The sequence below is a fragment of the Ictidomys tridecemlineatus genome, chromosome 12, assembly GCF_052094955.1.
Source record: "Ictidomys tridecemlineatus isolate mIctTri1 chromosome 12, mIctTri1.hap1, whole genome shotgun sequence".
NCBI lineage: Eukaryota > Metazoa > Chordata > Mammalia > Rodentia > Sciuridae > Ictidomys > Ictidomys tridecemlineatus.
In genome coordinates, this window is record NC_135488.1 from 60,420,351 (window position 1) to 60,428,337 (window position 7,987).

Genomic DNA, 7,987 nt, shown 5'->3' on the forward strand with positions numbered 1-7,987 from the left:
GTGATGCCCAAGCAGTACCAGAAAGCATCTTTATTACTTATCTCTCAAAGAATACTATTACATTTCTTTATTCAAGTATACTAAGTCTTAAACATGTATAAGTGAACACTTTTGTATCTATGTACCTCTCTGTATATATATGTGGAAAACTATTTGGTATTCAAATGGCAATATAAAGCCTCTTTATTACTTACCCTCTTATCAATACTATAGCATTTCTTTATTAAACTATATTACCTTTTCAACTCTGAAAAAATTTTCATCTATCTATCTATGTGTATATGAGAAGAGTATTTGGAACCCATGTAGGACCCAAAGGCCTCTTTATTTTCTAACAATGGTACCAGAAGGCCTCTTTATTATGTATTAGTGAATTATATTACATTTATTTGTATAAGTTTATTAAACGTTGAAAGCATCTGAGAATAAATGTGTATCACTCTATCTATATACATGTGGAAAACTATTTGGTCCCTAAGTGGCACCACTGATCTTAGCAGCTCTTACATTATGTAGCCATAGTAGCGAGAAAACTCCATCTCTCTTTCCCTCTCAAGGAAACCCTGCACTCTCCCCAAAGCAGTGTACTTGGCAGCATTCTCACGCTCTTGTTGAGCCTTCTTCTTCATGGCTTCCCGCTCTGGCCTCTGGTGTCTGGTGATGGGAGTTGATACTACTTGCCCAGGAACATTAGGTTTCCTCCATGGAATTGGTTGTAAGGCAAAGTCTTGGAGGAGATATTGGTTTTGAGGCTTGGGTGGTTGTGACTGGGGCTGGGTCCCAACCCTGGGAACGGGTTGCCAATGAAGAGAAGTACAAGATGATGTTTTGTAGGGTGCAGGCCCAGAAGCAGCAGACCGAGGGGCACTAGGCTGGGTAGAAGCACTCACACCTGACTGAATGGCATGAGTCAAAACGGGGTGAGCTGGCTTGGCAGGACGCATCCAAGATGGGTTGGCAGTAGCTGGTTGGGATGTGTTGACTGCCATGGGTTGAGCTGAGCTAGCAGGGCCAGGCTGGGCAGGGTAAGACCCAGTGGGTCTCCGTGAGGCCAGAGACTGTGGCCTCCTATTGATTGCTGGTCGAGGTGGAGGTTTCTCCTGGGTCAGAAAAGGCAAAGGTACCAATTTTACCTTCCCAGGTGGTGGAGGCTCATCAATGGATGGAGCAGGACCCTCTCCTTCAGCACCGATATCTGGATTTTGGGCTTTGACTTGTGATTTCTCAGGACCCTTAACCACCAGCCATGGTTTCATAGCTGGGCATGTACGGTTGTCTTGGGTACTGCCTGAGTTTCCCAGGGCCCGGGAGGAAGAGAGCCCAGTTTTCTTATCATTCTTCTTCCCCAGTGCGTGGAAAACCTGCACCGACTCCAACATGTGCATGCCGAGACAGCTCTGAGGCTTTTTAAAGGACTCTTGGCAAAGCTCAGGTTGGTTCCTCTTCCGCTTTAGTTTGGGCACCGTTGGCTTGTCTTCTGCCTCGACTTTGTTGCCTGGCTGCTTCCTCTCCTCGGCTTTCTTGGAGTCGTTTGCTCTGGGTCTCTTGGTCTTTTCTTGCTTATGGCCCTTAGCCTTGCTGTTCCTGCTGGATGCAGCTTTCTGAGCTTTGCTCTTACAGTGCTTGGCCGTGTGCACATTGGCCCTATTGCTGTCTGCATCCCTGTGAGCAACTTCTCCTCCTAATGCACACTCTAGGTCCCTTAGCTGCATTTTGGCCTGAGGAGTTCCATGAGGAGACTCTGAGGCTTTATGTTTTCTGTTCCTCACTGGATCACTAGGACCCATTAAGGCACTTGTGATTTCCTGCCCCTGGCTTTTTCTGTTATTGCAGATGTATGAGAATTCTGGAGGCTGTGGCAGACAAAATGTCTGACTTGGAGGTTGCAATCCCAAGGAAGCCTCCATCCCTAGGGAAGTTTCCATCCCTGCAAAGGAATCAAGGACGATGGTAAGTAGGATGCTCCCCCTTCCCAGCTCCACACCTTTCAGGGGAACCACCAACTGTGGAGAAAGCATTTCTATTAGCTCTTTTTAAGGACCACTGACAGATATCTGTTAAGAGTTGCATATTAGTTACAGGTGATCCCTTGAAGTGTTACTTTTGGGCTGGTTCATCACCATGGCAGCATGGGTTTCCGGTAGAGCACTTGTCTCCTCTGTGGGAAACCCAGAAAAACTCTTTCATGAAGTCTCTCGCTCTCATATAGGGGCCTCTCAATTCTCTCCACTCTCCCCAGAATGTAAGAACACTTAACACCATGACCTAGGAGAGGGTGGAGCTGATGCTCATGAGATCAATGTGAATGGTCGGGGGTTTTGGACTCCTGCTTTGGACAGCATCTCTACATACAGAGGTTAAATCCTGCAGTCAATTAAGGGACAATTAAACTGTCACACCCTGATATGTGTTGATGTATTTTTCTAAACCAAAGTAAAATTAGGGAAATGTATTTATAGTGTGGTTGTGTAGCTGGACTGAGTGCAAAAATAGTGAACAGCCGCTTCCTTCCGTGTGCTCCTAGAGGTCTCTTAAATGCATGGGTGGCCATTACGCTGTGCTGCATGCTTGTCTTACAGAGTCTGAAAATGGGGACTGCTGAACAAGATTGTGGTTAAAATCTCAGCACTTGAATTCTAGGGATGTGTGGACCCACAGTTACCAGCTGAAAACTGGACCCTCCTTTCGAATGGTAATCTCATTCCTTCCCCTTTTTGCTGTTTGTACTCACCTTGAAAATGTGTTTTTTCTATGCTTTGAGTGGACACAGAGTAGTAGGTCACAGGTGTAGGGACTGATGGTAGGACATTTGTGGGCTGAACTTCCTTCAGCACTGTCACCATTTCTGGTTGAGGGGCAGTGGCACTACTTCCTGCATATGGCACAGAGCCATAGGATTGCAGGCAGGGGTCATGTTCTCCAGAGAGCAGAGTCCCCAGAGAGTTTTGATCATAGTAGTAGACCTGGCTTCCTTCTTGGTGGGGTAGTGAGAGGCAATGTCCTTGATTTGGAATCTGAGGTAGTGTCACCTGGACGAGCCTACCAGATAGTAGTGGATACCCAGGGATCATGACATTGGCTTTGGAAGTTTTGTCATACTGGAATGTCATAGATAGGGAAGAATCTGCTGTATTCTGGTCAGTGACAGTCATATTAAAGTCCCTGAGTGAGGATGAGCTCTTTTCAGCACTTCCTGGGATATACCACTCAGAAATACTTGGATAGGGGGCAGGTGCCATGGGAGTCTGGTGCTGGCCAGTAACTCCAGACACCATGGCTGTGCTAGCATGTTGATAAAGGTAGGCACTGCCCATGAGTGGCTGGAAGGAGGTGCCACAGGTTGAGGGCAGTAACCATGCTGAAGTGGCAGCTGGAGCAGAGGCTCTGGAGAAGTTGCAGACACTTCCTGTCAGGGAAGCTGCATTGGTCACCACAGGAAGAGACAGCTGCAGAGAATCAGCATTTCCATGTAAAGAAGAATTTTGGAAAAGTTCTGTAGGAAGAAGAGGGTGGTGAAAATATTGATGAGACAGGCAGATTCTTACAATATTTGAGGAACAATATCATCTTAATGTTGTAGTAATCAGGAAGGCCCTCATTCCAATAATCATTGAGAGACCCCAAGTCACTCCATTTAGGATGGCTGCAAGCACTCTTCTGATTCCCTGCCTTTTCTCTCAAATTGGGCACAGAAGTCCCAAGTGGTCTGCTTCACACTTTGTTCTCTAAAAGCATCCTTCTACCTGTCCTACCTTTCCTTTGAGCCTGCCCTAGTATTGACTCATGAATTTGCCCTAGAACTGAAGCATTTTCAAACTCAGAGGAAACCCCAACCTTACCAGTTAGCAAATGAGTACACCAAGGGTCAGGGAAGTGAGATTGACTTGTTCAAAATCAGCAACAGATTATGGAAAGTTTCTCCCTGGCCAGGACTCTTGTTGCAAAGAGCAGAAATCTGGAGATTGAGAAATTTGTTTTCCCCTGTTCATAGAAAATCGTACTGCTATCACCACAGTGATCTTTAGTATCTCCTTTTGTTTTTCCAGGTCACGTGATATTTCCTAGAGTTCAGGTTTACCATCCAAATGATAATTTAAGCGTCAATCTTTGCCCTCTTTCAGCCTAACTGCTGATCCTACATGAAAATGACTACCTGAAATTCAGTTTCTCAAGGAATGCTTCTTGAAAGAAATTGAAAGTTTCTGAGCTTCAGGTTACTCATCTTTAGTGTGGTTATAACAATAACAATAGTGATAATTCATCCATAAATAAAAGCGTCATATTACATAAGATTCATGTGAGGGCTGAGGTTATGGCTCAGCATTAGGGGGCTAACGTTAGGGTTAGCACATGTGAGGCCCTGGGTTCAATCCTCAGCACCACGTAAAAATAAATAAAATAAAAGTATTGTCTTGAACTACAACTGATAAATAGATATTACAAAAAGTTTCCTTTGGAGGGAGTTACAGTATGTTCTGGAAAGATAGAAGCAAAAGTCAAAAACAGCTCAGAACTAAAAGGAATGACTACATAATAATGAACATATCGATATGAGCAAAAGTGAATGTATATCAAATTTGCTAAGAAATGACTTCTGTTATCATGCATACAATATTATGAAAGTGAATGTTTCTCTTTGATTTTAGTGAATATTGTTAATCAAAACAAAGCTCATAATTGAAGGTGAGTTTGAATGCATTCTCAAGCAGTACATATAGACAGAGAAACTATACTAAAAATGTGTGTAATTGTAAGTAAAGTGAACACAAATTTGAAGTAAAGTGAACAGAAATTGAAGTAAAGTAAAGAACAGATGGGTAGCCACGTGGAGAAGGGAAAACTAAAGCTAAAACCCTGGATGAATCTGGGCATGCTGTGCTGGGCCTCTGGTCCCAGCACTCGGGAGCCTGAGGCAGTGGGATTGCAGGAAACCAGGAATTGATAGCCACTGTGGGCAATTCAGGAAGATCCTATCTGAGAAAACAAATAAAATATCCTGGAGATATAGCTTGTGTAGCATGCTTGCCTAGCATGCATGAGACCCTGTGTTCAATCCTCAGAACTGGAGAGAAGAGAAGAAAAGAAGAAAGAAAGAATGAATGAGAGGAAGGAAGGGAGGCATAAGGACCAAGGCAGGGAGGGAAGGAGAGAGAAATGGAGGGAGTGAGGGAAAGAAGAAGGGAATGAGGAAAAAAGGAAGGACGAAAGAAATTTTGTACATACTAGAGAAAAAAACAATAAGTGTAAAGTCATTATTGTTCTTGTTTCTCTTCCTCTAGGGATTACCAACACCAAATAAAAGGCATTAATTCCACTAGGTAGATATTTCAATTGATATAAATACATTTTCTGATAATCCTTTTGGTTATTAAAAAAACAGAAAAAATGCTTTAACAAAATCATAGAAGCCTAGTTTATTATCACATTTAGAGAAAAGTCTTGTTTCTAAAATCTGAGAAAACCATCACTGTATAATAAAATAACAAATTTAAAACAATTTTTGTCTTTTCTTCTGACATTTTCTTCTCCCTTTTATATTAATACACCCCAGCCCCAAACAATTATTTGAAATGTAGACAAAACAAAAAGTCTTCACATAATTATTTAAATAAACTCGGAATTAGAGATGGGAGCTTGAATTTTTATTCTTATATAGTTCTTTCTTTTGGTTCTTAAATTTAGAAATCATCAATGACTATTTCTATATTGTCTTTTTAGGAAAAGAAAACGTTGTAAAGATGGAAAACAGCTTCACCTTGACAGCTTATATCACAGAAAGGAATGTGTCCTTCTGATGCAGGTTTGGACAAAACATTTTTTAGATATCCCTGTAGTTTAAAAATCAGAACAAAATAGGACATGGAAAATGCCATTTCCCCATCTCTGTCTAGAACCACTTTGCTTGGCATGTTTGGAGGAAGAATCATTTCTAAAACATACTTCTAACATGTTCATGTTCAAACTGTCAACATCATCTGTGTTGAAAGAGGTCATAGAAAAAGTGTAACAGCCAAGTGTGACTTTTCGGATAACCTGCTTACCCCAGTGATACCCTAGTTGAAGTCTTAGTTTCCTTGCTGTTCTGTTAAGCTAAACATTCTCTAAACCAGCCTCTGGGACGATTCACTCTATGCTGTCTGTTGGTTTAAATAAGATCTTTGCTTTTCTTCCACATCCATCTTAACCAACCTCTTTTTCATCGAGAACATCATTCTCTTCATCTCTATAATTCTAACATTTTCTTCTCCTTTATTTTTATATTTTCTTCCTCCACCGAGTTCCTGTTGCCGTGTGCTTAAACAGTCACAAACTTGCTTTCCCAAGAACATCTGCCTCCTTCCAGCCCTGTCCTCGTGCTCCTCTCTCCCTATTTCTTTTTTCACCTAGGTGAAACAGAAAACTCCCAAATATGTGAATGTCCCTTTTATGAACAGCACTAAATTTGAAATACTGAAGTGGAAATCTTGGTGAAGGGAAACTGTTACAGAGGAAACCTCTTGGTTTCCACCCTGCCTAGGTTTTGTCTCTTTCAGTTGAAACAATACAACCATGAAATCTGATTTCATTCTCTATAAACATGCCCCTCAAGATGCAAGAAAAGTAAGGGACCAGAACATGGGCAATCTGTTATCCTCATGTAGCAAATCAGGAAACAGATTTTGTGAGAGAGTCAGATAGTCCAGTTCTATACCTAGTACATGTCAAATTCCAAATGAAATTAGGTGTCCAGATTTCTAGTTCCATCCTTTCCCCTATTATTCTAAGCCCTTTTGACTCCATTAGTAAATTGAGGCAGGTCAAAGTCTAATGAAAAACTTTAAAAAGTTTCTTTACTCACCAGACATGGTCAGAGAAGAGGTCACATCAATTGTAGATACAAAGGATGAGGAGATCACCCCAGAGGATGTGTGGGTGGCTGAGGCTAGAGAATGCATGTTTCCCAGTATGGGGTTCACTGGTCACTGTTTACTGGCCACTCTAATGACTGGTTACTGGTCACTGGTCACTTGCGATGATTCAAATTTGTTTACAACTACATGGCAAGCCTAAGATTCTAGCAGGTGGCAGTAGGTTTGGTGGGAGAATGATGTCACAAACCTGGCCGTTTAAAGGTATGAAGTAGCCAATAGAGTGGTCAGACTCCGAAGGAGAAGGTGGGATTGGGTGGGGGAAATGACAAGAGAGTTGATTGGGTGGAGAAAGTGACAGGAAAGTTATAATAGAAACTCAATGGCTCAGTTCTGGTAGGTGAGCCCTGCAGGAGGGACATAATGGGCTGACCCCATGGCTCCCCTCCCCCAGGCTCTTGTGTTAGGGATATCATCTCTGTGTTCCTCTTAAATGTTCATTAAAATATTATGAATATGTTATAAATTATGCTTCACAGTATAAGAGGTAATAGTGATACGTTACTCTATTAACATATGCCGTTAATATCCCTGGAGATGGAAGACATCTAGTTTGAGCAAGTATAGTGGTTGTGGAACCACAGAAGTTGATTTGATTAGTGAAGTTCCTGCAGTATTCAAGGATTCAGAAAGGGGTTAAAAAGTTGTTTTTTTCCCCCCTAGTTGTAGATGGACCCAATACTTTGATTTTATTAATGGGTCAAGCCCAGTGCCTCATGCGTGCTAGGCGAACATTCTACCACTGAGCCACAATCCCAGCCCTAGGGGGAAGTTCCTTGAGTGCATTTTCTGGGGAATGATGTGGCCCAAGATTCTCTTTAGTTTCTCCTTGATTGATCCCTGCTTTCTTTGGCCTGGGCTGGGCCAGTTTAGACTGGTAACTCTCTTCTGCTCTCCTTCCCCCATCCCTCTTCATTGTAGACATTTTTTCATGGACAAGCCTTGAGTCTGCATTCTTGTACACATTGATATTACTTTATCTTAACTAGCAGAAGCAGGGGTCTTTTTTTCTGTGAGTTGATTCTTTGAAAAATGAACTCTGAGCAATAGCAGAAACTCTAGAGAGGTGGAAGACTTAG

At 42.2% G+C, this 7,987-nt stretch overlaps 1 pseudogene; it reads right to left on the reverse strand.

Moving 5' to 3' along the window:
* Positions 1-503: 503 nt before the first annotated feature.
* On the reverse strand, positions 504-6,935 carry LOC144368954 (uncharacterized protein C2orf78 pseudogene; annotated as a pseudogene).
* Between the last annotated feature and the right edge of the window lie 1,052 nt (positions 6,936-7,987).